General features: G+C 48.3%; 1 pseudogene across 1 annotated transcript; it reads left to right on the top strand.

The window, feature by feature from the left end:
* The first annotated feature begins 2,020 nt into the window (after nucleotides 1-2,020).
* LOC308413613 (acireductone dioxygenase-like) lies at nucleotides 2,021-2,544 on the top strand (annotated as a pseudogene). Its single transcript has one exon. The product of its transcript is annotated as an acireductone dioxygenase-like (transcript).
* Nucleotides 2,545-14,360: the final 11,816 nt, after the last annotated feature.

Here is a 14,360-nt window from a genome sequence, read left to right as displayed (position 1 = left end):
CGGTTCTTCCCACTCTGTAGATCTTAGGGCTCAAACTCAGGTTATCTGGTTTAGTGGCAAGCACCTTCACCCACGGCGCCATCTTGGCAGCCAATAGTCTGACTTTTTTTTAATCAGACAGGGTCTTCCTATGATATGGCTGGCCTGGAACTCATGACAATCCTCCTGCTTGTGTTTCCCAAGGGGTAGCATTACTAGCCACGTGTGCCCAGCTTGTTTCAGGCCTTTGTTTCATTCTTGAGGCAAGATCTCATTTGGCCTAGGCTGACCTCAAACTCTCTGTCTATCGAGCTATGGCCTTGAACTTCTGAACATCCTGCCTCCATATCCCAAGTACTAGAAAATGAACTCAAGTTCTTTGTAAGAACAACACTCAATTTTAACCACTGAGCCATCTCTGAACCACCAGGTTTTCTCTTTGAGTGGGAGATTTATTTATAAATAATTATTTGTTTGTTTTTATTTTATTTTATGTGTGTCATGATTTTGAATATGCTTGGCCCAGGAATTGGCATTATTTGGAGGTGTGACCCTGTTGGAGTAGGTGCAGCCTTGTTGGAGTAGGTGTGTCACTGTGGGTGTGGGTTTTAAGACTCTTATCCTAGCTGCCTAGAAGTCAGTATTCGGCTAGCAGCCTTCAGATGGGGATGTAGAACTCTCAGCTCCTCCTGCACCATGCCTGCCTGAACCCCTCCTGCATTGATGATTATGGACTGAACCTCTGAACCTGTAAGGCAGTCTCAATTAAATGTTGTCCTTATAAGAGTTGCCTTGGTCATGGTATCTGTTCACAGCGGGGAAAACCCTAAGACAATGTGTATGAGTGTTTTGTCCGCATGTATGTCTGTGAACCATGTGTGTGCGGTACCTGTACAGGCCAGAAGAGAGCATCAGATCTCCTAGAACTACAATAGAAGCAGTTGTGAGCCACCACATGGCTAGCAACTTAGCCCCAATGCTCTGGAAGAGGGTGGGGAGGGGGAAAAAATCTGGAAAAGGACGAGTTACAGATTATTGTAGCTCCAGAGACTGTCAAAGTCCTACCAAATGAACGGGCTTTACAAAATGGCTTCTCCTTGTAAGAGAGACCACAGAGAAAGCACTGAACTAGACCACTCCATGGGTAGAAAAACAGTTTAATGGAGGTCGAGCTCCCCGGGCTGTCTCCCTTGTTCTCCATGTTCAGCCCCCTAAGTCTGCCCTCAACTTAATAATATTCCTAATATCCCGCCTGCGACCCCAGTCCAGTTGTGGAAGTGGCTGATGGCCACTCCGCCTGAGATCTCACATAGCTGATGGTTCTTTCTCCTGCCCAAGCAGGGCAAATTCTTTTCTCCTCCCCTAGTCTGCTAGCCGGCTTGCAGGAAACCTGGAAGTCCCGCCTATTCCACCCAGCTCATTGGCAGCTAGCATCTTGATTGATCAATCAAGGACCAACTGGAGAACAGGACCTTCCGTGTTCACATGCAGATTCCCAATCAAAACATCAGAACCACCCAATCCCTGGCTAACAGTGGGCAGATTCATGGTCTACAGCAGGGGTAACTACACTCTACAGTATTGGGCAGGTGTGCCACTAAGCTGTGACATTTGGTACATTAAACTCGATGCATTTTAACTTACATTTCCAATTACTACGGGTTTGCAGGGACGATGGGCCATGGAGACAGCCTCATCAGGATATTTAAAGAGTCTAGCTGAGGCAGGTGAGGTAAGATCCACCAAGGGTCCTGACGCAATGCTTTAGGGAATGATACTGGAACATAATCCCAGCACTTAGAGGCAGGACATGGAGAAGCTCACATTCAGGTCATCCCTGAGAGTTTGGGGTCCGACCAAACTACATGGAGAGCCTGTTTCAAAAACATATCTGAAACATTTCACAATATTGTATCAAAAACATTTTGATATCAAAATGTATCAATCGGGACGTGCAGTTTCCATGGCACAACAGGTGGAAAGATTACTGATCTCAGGTTAATAGAAATAAGTTTAGGAGTTCGTGGAAGCTGCCGCCAACATGACGCAGACCTGGAACATGGAGAAGTCCACGGCTGATCAGCGGATGCCCCACCACGCACAGCGTCCTATGAGTCTGGGGCAGCTGCGCATGCTCAGAGCGCACTATTGGAAGCCAGATGCGGACAAGAATGATCCAGAACCGGAACAGATCCGGGAAAACAAGAAACTACGCAATGGATGGATATCATCACCATATGCAAAGATACACTTCCCAATGAGGAGAAGAGCAGATGTTCTTTGAGGAACATCTGCATCTGGATGAGCAGATCCGCTACATCCTGGAGGGCAGCGGGTACTTTGGTGTCAGGGACAAAGTGAATGAATGGATCCGGATTTCCATGGAGAAGGGAGACATAATCACTTCCTGCCGGCATCTATCACCGCTTCACGCGGGATGAGAAGAATTACGTGAAGGCCACTCGGCTGTTTGTTGGAGAACTTGTGTAGACACCGTACAACCAGCCAGCTGACCATTTTGATGCCCGGGTACAGTGCAAGAGGTTTTTGGAAGGAACAACATAGCAGTGCTCCTCAAAGAGTAAACTGCACTATGTGAATCTCCGGCTGTGGTCACCGATTGGAAAGTTGCTCACCTCTCTGCTTTTATGGGTGAACTTGAGGCCAGACTAGCTCTCTTTGGTAAGATTGTTAGATCAGAGTCTTGAATGAAAGCATCTCTAAAAGTGATTTTTACATGGAAGCCACAGAAACGTGAACAGTGACTTTAATTTTCCCTAATTGTCAAGACTTAGAGGTATGGGGGCCCTGGGTATATGTGCATTCATGCATAGCCGATCTTCATCTACCAGAAGGTCCTTCGGTAAGTGTCTGTTATGAGTTTGAAGCTATGCCCTCTGGTAGAGGCCAGTTATACCCAGCACAACTAACCAGATGATGTTTTCTTCCCTCACAGATCTTTGGGTGGGGAAGTGGAGTTGTTGTTCCTCTTTCTTCAAACTAAGTTGCCTTAAATGTTTGTTCACAGCTAAGCCGTATTGCACTCATGTGTACATATGGTATTTTTCTTGGTTCATTAAAGCCTCCAATTCAGATTCCTCATATGATTTTATATGTACATTGTTAATTTCTACATCAGGGTAGATATTTTCAGTGTACCTTTGGGTCCTTTTACAATCGAGATTCAAAAGAGGTAAAACATAATTTTTTTTTTACTCCAGCACCTTAGGATACATAGCATAGATGTGGAAATCTAACCTAGCAAATGCGAGGCCTTGGGCATGAGTCCCAGCACCCCAAATGAAGAATAATAACCCTGAAAAAGAAAGAAAGAAAGAAAGAAATAAACAAAGAAACAGAGAAAGAAAGAAACAAAGAAAAACAGAAACAAAGAAGTCTAGGGTAACAAAGTAAGAGAACTGTAAAACAGAATCTCTTATAGGCAACAAGTGGGACACTGGCAGGAAGAGAGGGGATTCTGGGAACTAGTGAGAGAATAAAACGGGAGACACTGGGAGATGCTGGGAGACACTGGGAGAGACACTAAAGGAAGACACTAAGGAAGAAGCATACCAAGACTGAGAGGCTACTAACCAGCAGGTAGGTGAGTTCGGATTAGAATGAAAGGAGATTCACTGGGGAGCATAGTTTGGATGCGTTAAATTAGTTATGTGCTAGTCGAGCTTATGGATTTGGCATTTATGAATAAATAATTAGTCTCAGAGTCATTGTTCTGGGAGCAGGGGCTGGGAGGGAAAACAGATTTTTTTTTTAAATAGAGAACACCACTTGAACTGAAGTGTGTCTTCTACTAGGCAAATTTTACTCTTGATCAAGAGTAAATGCTCAGAAGGGTCAAGCAAACACAAACAGGAAGGGCGTCCGGTTTTTATTCTAACTCAGGTGGGGGCTGTGTCACCCCATTGGCTGAAGTCCAGTTTGCGGTCATAATTCAAAGGCTTGTCTGGAAAGACTGGCACACAGAAAATGAAGGAAGGGGAAAGGAGTCTCTGCGCCTGATCATCAGACCCCTGGATATGGGTCTATGTATAAAGGTCTCACTGGGTGGTTGGATTGAAATATTATCCTAAAAGTCTTACAGGGTGTTAGAGGGACTTTTTTAATATTAATATTTATTTATTTATTTATTTATTTAATGTATGTGAGTACCCTGTAGCTGTCAGACACACCAGAAGAGAACATTGGATCCCATTATAGATGGCTGTGAGCCATCATGTGGTTGCTGGGAATTGAACTCAGGACCTCTGGAAGAGCAGTCGATGCTCTTAACCACTGAGCCATCTCTCCAGCCCAGGGGGACATTTTTTAATTCCTTGTCCTTAACTCAAGTTTTATAGTATTTAGTAGAAATCAGGTATATTTGATATCTTTTTGCACTATGTCCCAGGAAATGATCAAAAAAATAGCCATTCCCAGTGTGGGCCAGGCCTTGTGACACACACAGGCCTTTGATCTCAGCCCATGACATGCAAAGACAGGTGGATCTCTGAATTTCGGGCCACCTGAGGTTATACCCTGAGACCCTGGGAAAAACAACAACAACAGAATCTTTTTAAAAGCCAACTTTGACTTCTACTGAATTCTTTCCCCGCTCTCATCAAGTCAAACTGAGGTAGGCGAGCATAGGGAATAGCTTAGAGACCTAGGACTCTCCTTTCCTAACAATGTACTTGGCAGCATGTCTCCTTGACCTGAGTACTGTGCTCACAGACCCATCTCAAAACAGTGTACTTAGCGATGCTGGACTCCTGCCTGCATCAGGCTACATGAAAACACTCTCTGAAAAATGGGATGAATCCTCCTCCAACTAACATATCTAGACAGATTGTATTCAGTTATATTCTCCTTGTGTTTGAGTAGAAGAGTGGAAAGGCTGGCCTAGCCTGCACTAGTTTTGGGTGTGTGTGCAATAAGGCAAAACTGTGTTCCCTGGTAAACTCACAGAATATTCTATTTACCATCTTAGGCATGCAGAGGTCAGAGGACAATTCTGAGTTGGCTCTTCCTAGAACACTTGCCTAGAATCCCCCAGTGAGGTGATGGGGTGTGGCTCAGTGGTAGAGCCCCTGCCTAGAATCCTCCAGTGAGGGGCTGGGGGCGTGGCTCAGTGGTAGAGCCCCTGCCTAGAATCCTCCAGTGAGGGGCTAGGGGCGTGGCTCAGTGGTAGAGCCCCTGCCTAGAATCTCCCAGTGAGGGGCTGGGGGCGTGGCTCAGTGGTAGAGTCCCTGCCTAGAATCCCCCAGTGAGGGGCTGGGGGCGTGGCTCAGTGGTAGAGCCCCTGCCTAGAATCCCCCAGTGAGGGGCTGGGGGCGTGGCTCAGTGGTACCTAGGTTCAATCCCTAGCATTGGTGAGAGGGAGTTACCTCTAATTAACTATGGCCTCTGTTGATAATGATGTGTCAGTGTAAGCTCAGTAACAGCACTAAATGTAGCATCCTGGTGAGACACATGGATAATGACGGCAGTTATTGGTATGGCAGAAAGGTTAGATGGGAACCTAGCACAGACCTGAAACCACCCTAAAACAATCAATTCTAACACACAACATAAGAATGAAGATCAACACAGGAGAAGTACTTTTTGAGACAGAAAGAAACAATACATTTGGTGACTTGGAAACAATCATCCTGGAAGGGGAAAGAGCTGGAGGTCTGCATTTAACCTGACTCTTTAGCTAGCTACATACATAATACTTTGCAAAACTTCCAAAATGAGATTGTGTCTCTTATGTTGTCTTCCTGGCCCCGCAACCACTCCAGATCACATAATTTAAAAAAAAAAAAATTAAGGGGAGTTTGTACCTTTTAAAATACAGTGTTCTGGCTCCCTTTGGTGGCAGAAAGCAAAGGCAGTTTTTATTGATGTTACAGTTTCCCAGTTTTCTCTAATTGGGTCAACTCTTATGAGTGCTGAAAACCTGTTTTGTTTTGTTTTTTAATTAATCCAGAGGTCTGGAGAGATGGCTCAGCAGTTCAGATTACCCGCTCTCTTTCCAGAGGACCTGGGTCTGATTCCCAGCACCTACTTAGTCACCACAACTATCTGTAACAACATTTCTGAGAAATCTGAATGTCTAAAGCCCTCCTCTGACTGCGTGATTCACAGACATGCATGGAGGCAAAACCATAAAAGAAAAATTAAAAGAAAAAAAAAAAAAAAAAAAAAACCCAATAACTCAGTGCCAGGAGTCAAACGCAAGGCAGTAAGGCACATCTGACCCTTGAGCCAGCTCCCGGCCCCTAAACTGGTTTTTAACATTCATTTTTCCATCTAATTGCTAGTTTGCTCAAGGCATCAGTGGTAAATCCAGCCAATGTAAACTTCATGAGTGCAGCAAGAGGCCAGGCTATGGCAAAAGCTGGGAGTTATGGTGTATTGACCTGGAGGCCCTGGAGGCTTTAGCTTTGTGTTGGAGACCCCTGCAAGCTTTGCAGGAAAAGGATCCACAATGAGGGGCTGAGGGCGTGGCTCACTGGCAGAGCCCCTGCCTAGAATCCCCCAGTGAGGTGATGGGGGCGTGGCTCAGTGGTAGAGCCCCTGCCTAGAATCCCCCAGTGAGGTGATGGGGGCGTGGCTCAGTGGTAGAGCTCCTGCCTAGAATCCCCCAGTGAGGTGATGGGGGCGTGGCTCAGTGGTAGAACCCCTGCCTAGAATCCTCCAGTGAGGGGCTGGGGGCGTGGCTCAGTGGTAGAGCCCCTGCCTAGAATCCCCCAGTGAGGGGCTGGGGGCGTGGCTCAGTGGTAGAACCCCTGCCTAGAATCCCCCAGTGAGGTGATGGGGGCGTGGCTCAGTGGTAGAGCCCCTGCCTAGAATCCCCCAGTGAGGGGCTGGGGGCGTGGCTCAGTGGTAGAGCCCCTGCCTAGAATCCTCCAGTGAGGGGCTGGGGGCGTGGCTCAGTGGTAGAGCCCCTGCCTAGAATCCCCCAGTGAGGTGATGGGGGCGTGGCTCAGTGGTAGAGCCCCTGCCTAGAATCCCCCAGTGAGGGGCTGGGGGCGTGGCTCAGTGGTAGAACCCCTGCCTAGAATCCCCCAGTGAGGTGATGGGGGCGTGGCTCAGTGGTAGAGCCCCTGCCTAGAATCCCCCAGTGAGGTGATGGGGGCGTGGCTCAGTGGTAGAGCCTCTGCCTAGAATCCCCCAGTGAGGTGATGGGGGCGTGGCTCAGTGGTAGAACCCCTGCCTAGAATCCCCCAGTGAGGGGCTGGGGGCGTGGCTCAGTGGTAGAGCCCCTGCCTAGAATCCCTTAGTGAGTGGCTGGGGGCGTGGCTCAGTGGTAGAGCTCCTGCCTAGAATCCCCCAGTGAGGGGCTGGGGGCGTGGCTCAGTGGTAGAGCTCCTGCCTAGAATCCCCCAGTGAGGTGATGGGGGCGTGGCTCAGTGGTAGAGCCTCTGCCTAGAATCCCCCAGTGAGGTGATGGGGGCGTGGCTCAGTGGTAGAACCCCTGCCTAGAATCCCCCAGTGAGGTGATGGGGGCGTGGCTCAGTGGTAGAGCCCCTGCCTAGAATCCCTTAGTGAGTGGCTGGGGGCGTGGCTCAGTGGTAGAGCCCCTGCCTAGAATCCCCCAGTGAGGTGATGGGGGCGTGGCTCAGTGGTAGAGCCCCTGCCTAGAATCCCTTAGTGAGTGGCTGGGGGCGTGGCTCAGTGGTAGAGCCCCTGCCTAGAATCCTCCAGTGAGGTGATGGGGGCGTGGCTCAGTGGTAGAGTGCACCTGTGTTAGAGTACCTGCTGATAAAGCAAGTGCCAGACCCAATTTTTTATTTTCAGCCTAGAAGGATAAAAGAAGAAAATTATGTGATTATATTTTACTTGAATTTTGAGGGGTGGGAAGAGAGTGGAGGGAAGAGAAGAGAGAAGAGAATGAACCAGGAGGGCATAATTTCGTTGGCATTTAATACTTGTTTATTAAGATTTATTTTTTCTTGGCAAAGTCTCACTGAATAGCCCTGGCTGGCCCAGAACTCATTATGTAGACCAGGTTGGCCTGGACACACAGATACACTTGCCTTTGTCCCCTGAGTGCTGGGAGACATGTACCCACCATATCTGGCTATTTTTGTCAGCGTGTGGGGGTCTGGGGAGGTGGGGTGCGGCCAGAAGAGGGCATTACCCTGAGCTGAGTTACAGGCAGCTGTGAGCCACCAGATGTGGGTGTTGGGAACCGAACTCGGGTCCTCAGCAAGAGCAGCAAATACTGTTAACTGCTGAGCCATCTCTCCAGCCCCTCCCCCCATCTGATTTCCTCTCATGTTGAAGTGAAAGACCCCCTCCTGCTTTAGCTGCAGTAATGCCATTTTGTGCTAGGCCCAGAACAGGCAGGGATAAAAAAATACCGAAACAAAAGTGAGCCAGAAGACAGCCCAGTCTCTGTCAGAACAAAAATATCTGCAGTTGACCACCTGGACCAGGGTAAGGACATCCTGCCACACATGTTGAGGCAAGGACATCCTGCCACACATGTTGAGGCAAAGACGAAAAACAACTCCCTGTCCCAAAGTGGGGGACCAAGGCCACCTTCCTCTTCTGAGAACTTGGGTCTGTAAGGCTGTGCAGGCTGGGTCAGGGTCCCAGGTGGCCAAGCAGGATACCGGTGGGCGGCCAGCTAGCAATAGACAAAGAAAGGAAGACATTCAGACAAGCCCAGCTTTCAGATAAGCTGCAGCCCCCGACTAGAACCAAGAGTTGTGTCCTTGGAGCCATGTGTCTGCCATAGTTCCCACACTTAGATGAGCCCAAAGCAATTATCCTCGGAAGCTGCAGCCCGACTGGTACCAGGAGTTGCCTCCTTAAAGCCATATTTCTGCCATAGTTCCCACACTTAGATAAGCCCAAGGCAACTATTCTCAGGAGCTGCAGCCCCAGCTGGTATCAGGAGCTGTTTCCTTGGAGCCATGTCCTTGGGCTCACTCCCTGGCCACATTTAAACTAACCAATTAGAACCCTGTTGCTATGCTTCTGCTTCTGTACCTTGCTTCTGCCCCCCAAGCCCTATAAAAAGGGGACTGCCCCTTTGTCCGGCGCGCAAGTCCTCTGAGAGACTGTGTGCCCACAGGTACCTGTGTAAATAAACCTCTTGCTACTTGCATCCGAAGTGAGTGGTCTCGCTGTTCCTTGGGATGGGTCTCTTCAGACGGAAGATACCCTCCGGGGGTCTTTCAGAAGGAATGCAGCATTTAAAAGTGTGACAAATGTGTTTCTCCTCAATGATGTCGCTGAGTAAAGTGTTTCAGACCTGAGATTTTTTTCACTGCAGGGTAGGGCATGAGGGAGTCCTTTGTCCTGAGTCTGTGGTCCTGGGATGTTTACAGAGCTCCATGGATTTAATCTATTACAAGTGCTCTGTGCTGAGGTTGCTCGTGCTTCTGTTGAGCTTCTGAAGAGAATCGAATGGTTTAAATGTGTAAAAACGGAATATTTAGAGAATTTAATTAACTTCCATTCTAAGTGGGCTGTGGAGTTGTTGAGACTGGATTTAGCAGAACATTAATCAAACAAGCCTTAAAGTGGATGTTACCATTTCCTGGGTTTAGAAATAGAATTAATACTTGTATGTGGAACTCTGGCAGCTAAGAAAGACAATGTTTCATTTTCTTTCTTTTCATTCTTTAAACTCTGGGCCTTCTAACTTCTGAAGGCACCTGAGCCCAAATGTACCTGCACATATACACTTATGAATTCTTGCAAAATTATTTTAGATTTATTTATTTTATGTGTATCAGTGTTTTGCTTTTGTGTATGTGCACCATGTGTGTGCAGTGCCCACGATGGCCAGAAGAGGGCGTCAGCTCTCTGAAACAGGAGTTACAGGCAAGGTTGTTAGCAGCCTTTTGGATGCTGGTAACCAATCCTCTGTAAAAGCAACTAGTGACATTAACTCTCCAGCCCCAGCATACACATATGTTCAAAAAAAAAAATTAAAGAAAAGAGTGGCAGGGGACTGTAGGTCCCCAGCACCCTGAAGTAATAATAAGAGAATGAATAAAATCAAACAGAAAACAAACATCAATTGTGTTTCATAATAACATCTTCCTAGTGTATTGTAGGTACAAAGGAAGGGCTGCCTAAAGAGCTGCCAAAGACATCTTGGGTACCCCTCACACTGCCTTTAGAGGGGGGCCCTGTCAGCAGTCTGTCTAAGCTCCGCCCCACAGTTACCTAGCAACAGCCATGTATGCCTGGCACTATAAAAGGGGCTGCTTGTCCCCTCCTTACTCTCTTGTTCTTGCCTTCCTGCCACTGCTCTCTCCCGATTCCCCTCTCTCTCCACATACTCAAGGCCAGCCTCTACTCCTCTCTCTCTCTCTCTCTCTCTCTCTCTCTCTCTCTCTCTCTGCCTCTACTACCCTCGTAACTCTCCTCCCCATGCCCTGAATAAACTCTATCCTATACTATACTATTGTGTGACTGGTCCCTGGGTGGGGGGGGGGCATGCTTCAACATAGGTCCACCGGAGGCATCCCCCTTCCCACACACACACCTCCATAGAACATATCCCCTTCTCTTGAATGGGGAAGGGAATGGGGAGAAAGCAGGGGCTGGAAGGCAAGAGCAAGAGAGAAGCGAGACAGGAAGAGAGTGAGGAGGGAGCACATGGCCCCTTTTATAGTACCAGGCACACCTGGCTGTTGCCAGGTAACTGTGGGGCAGAGCTTAGACAGAATGCTAACCGGCCCTCCTCTTCACAGGAAGTACACTCAAGTTACTAGATCCTTCACCCAGCATTTGAGGAAGTCCTGAAGATAAATCACAAATGCAACAAGGCTTGGCTCACCCGGAGGTGTTGACTAGCAAGCGTCTCCCCATTCTCTGAGAATGTCACTGTGATGAACTCCTTGGGATCTTGACAGTTGCTGAGTGTACACCATTTGTTCTTGCGGTCAGCCCGGGTTACAGGAGACCCCATTTCAGCAGAGAAAAGAAAGGAGGAAGAGGGGAAGAAAGAAAACAGCCATTGAGAAAAAAAAAAAAAAGCAAAGATCACAGGCCAACCTAAAGAGAAGAAGGTGGAGGCAGCCGGGCTTTGTTGACACCTCAAACAAACAAACAAACAAAAGGCCAATTCTGGGCCACCAAGATGGCTCAGTAGGTAAGGCAGCTAACTGACAAGGCTGAAGACCAGGTTGAATATCCAACATCCACATAGTGAAAGGAGAAAACCAACTCCCAGTTGTATTCTGGTCTCCCCACTAGAACCATGCTGTGCTCCTGTCCCCAGATAAAACTGTTTAAAATAGAACCCTAATCCTAACCCTGAAAAAGAAAAAAAAAAAAAAAAACTGTTTAAAATGATTTAAGTGACTCCAACCCCTGACCGTGTCTACTTTAGAGTTTTATATAGTTTCCTTCTTTAATTCTTTCTGGTCTACTCCAAATCTTGATTCCTGGCCAAAGGAATGGGCTGAGGGGCTGGAGCCGGGTCTCAGCAGTCAAGAGCACCTGCCTGCCTGTCACTGCCGTTCCAAACGCTCGGACTGACTTCCTTTTCCAGCCTTTGTGGGCACACAGACATGCGTGCACACACAGAGGCATAAATAAAAATAAAAGTTTTTTTTTTTTTAATAAAGGAAGATGGGATAGTAATTATTGTGTCTGGAATTATTGTTTACCAGGAGGATCCCTGCTGCCAGAGGCTGATCGCGGTCCCCACTGCCTCCAACTGCTGTGGGCAAGGAAGCTTGCCTTCCAGTAGTGTTGACGACAGCAGACTTGTAACTGAAAACAAGAAACTTTGAAATCAGGGGCTGGGGAGGTGGCTCAGTGGTTAGAGCACTGGCTGCTCTTCCAGAGGTCCTGAGTTCATTTCCCAGCAACCACATGGTGGCTCACAACCATCTGTAATGGGATCTGATGCCCTCTTCTGGTGTGTCTGAAGACAGCGACAGTGTACTTATATATAATAAATAAATAAATCTAAAAAAAGGAGAAACATCAAAATCTTCTGTGACAACCTCTCCCTATCTTGCCCCTCCCCCCCAAAAAAAAACTGTCCAAACAGGAAGCTATTGAAGAAGCCTTAAAAATGGCAATAACAGATTGAAGGATCCAGAGGGGTTAGGAACTCCACAAGAAGACCAACACTAACCTGGACCCCTGGGGGCTTCCAGAGCCTGACCCAACAACCAAAGAGCAACCATGGCCTGGACCAAGGCCCCCGCACATACACAGCAGTTGGTCTTCACATGGGTCCCCAGCATCTGAAGCGGAGCGTACCGTTGTGAGCCTGTGAATTCTGCTCCCCTAACTGGGCTGTCTTGTCTGGCCCCAGTGGGAGAGGATGTACTTGAGATGCCAGAGTGGGTTGGTTCCCTGGGAGGAAGGGGAAGGGTTTGAGGAAGGGGCCATGTGAGGGGCACTGAGAGGAGGAGCGCTGTGATTGGGATATAAAAGTGAATTAATTAATTAACTATTGAAGAAGTTACAATAAAGATGTTGAAGTGTATTTCCACACAGTTGATGGTTTCTGGCGGGGTGGAGTGGGGTGGGGCCGGTTGGGATGGGGAAGGATTCAGCTTTCTTAAGGGAACTGGCTGCTAGGGGTTTGATCATGCTCCAATGAGTGTATGAGCAACACAGATTGGACTTGGTGTATTTGGGGGGAGAGGACACGAGGGTGGAAGTGTGAACCTGGGAGGAATGGGAAGTGAGTGTGATCAAGGTGCATTGTATGAAATCCCCAAATAATCTATAAAAAAAAAGTTATTACCTTGGGGGAGAAAAGAGGTTCATCTAAATGAGAAGGGTGTGGTGGTGGAAAAACTTTGATCCAGGGACTAGGGAGGCTGTGGATCACCGTGAGTTCAAAGCCAGCCTGGTTCATTTAGGGAGTTCTAGACCAGTCAAGGTAAGACCGTCTCAAAAACAAGTTCACCCAGATGGGACCAGTCCCTGTTGGTGACAATTACCAATAAGTAAATAAAGGCCACCTGAGCATGCAGGTTGACATTTGTCTTTCTGGCCACTCTCAGCTAGTTGGAGCATCCTCTTTGCAATGGTCCCTGTGGTCAATGTCCGCCATCACCTGGAGACTGCCTCGTCAGACTGGGGAGTCACACAGCAATGGCAACCTTTCCCTTGCCTTCTGCGCTTTCTTTCTGTGAGGCGAGGTCTTTTGTATCAGGCCGTCCTCACACTTCTGGATGTTGCTGCCTCCACCTTCTGAGGGTGGCAGTCTGAGGTGACAGGACCTGTTTATTCAGTGTTGGGCATAGAACCTAGGGTTTTGTGCCCAAGAAGCGAGCACCCTTCCAAATGTGCCGCATGCCTTTCCACCCTTTTCTCTCAGAGCCCAGTTATCTTCCCTTCCGAGCTCACTTCTGCTCCCCCCCCCCCCCCCCCCGCGCACTTAACTCTGCAGATTAGTGTCCATGCGGCTGAGCCCTCTGGCTGGAGTCTGTACAAACCACCCTCAGGAAAAGGGTTTTGTTTATGTGTTGTTCATGGTAACGGTACACACTTTGCCCCGTAGACAAGAGGTCTGGAGGGGAAAGCCTGTTTCTCTTTCAGCTACAGACTCGGTCCAGCCTGGCCCTTCACTAGTGCTTGAGGCTCTAGCATTTGCCAGCCCGCTGGCTTAGTGCAGGGCTGGGGACCGAACCCTGTGCCTTGTGCATGCTAGCCAAGCTCCTGATTGACACAGGCTGGCCTGAAACTCAGTGTGTGGCCCCAGCTAGCCTTCAAACTCACCATACTTCCGCCTGCACTTTCACAGTGGTGGGATGGGCCGCATGTAGCACCGCCCCCAGGCGCTTTGGATATTTATAATTTCCATGCCATTAAGCGAGGCGCACCACCCCCACGCTGCTGGGAACGCCACCATACTGCTGGGAACGCGTCCTAACTCACACAGGGCTATGTTCCTCTTCTCCCTCGCACTAGCTACAGTGGGTTTCCAGTGCTTGCAGGCAAATGCATTTTAACCCACTTCGCCTATCAAAGCTCTCCTCCGAATAATACCTGTGACTTTCTTCCCTAAAGCTTCCCTCCCCGCCCTCCCCTCGCCCCCAACAATTCCGTTGTCAGGCAGGGGCAGTGAGTAAGCCGTAGGTACAACCTCCATGTACGTCCCAAGAAACACACACACTCGCAAACTCAGCCTGGCGGCAGAAGCCTGAAATCTCAGTGCTCTGAAGACAGAGGCAGGAGGATTGTGAGTTCGAGGCCAGCCTGGGCTACAGAAAGTGAGAAGTATCTTGAAATAAAATGCATAAGAGGCTAAGATGGCCCCAGAAACAACTTCACAGGCCATATGAAGCTCAAAAAAAAAAAAAAAAAAAAAAAAAAAAAAAAAGGCTAAGATGGTAGCTCAGTTGTAAAGAGCTTGCTGCTCAGGGATAAGTATCTGAGTTTGGTTCTCCCATGGAAAAAGC

The sequence above is a fragment of the Micromys minutus genome (genome assembly GCF_963924665.1).
Source record: "Micromys minutus genome assembly, chromosome: 32".
Taxonomy (NCBI): Eukaryota; Metazoa; Chordata; class Mammalia; order Rodentia; family Muridae; genus Micromys; species Micromys minutus.
This window is presented reverse-complemented; position numbering and strand designations above follow the sequence as displayed.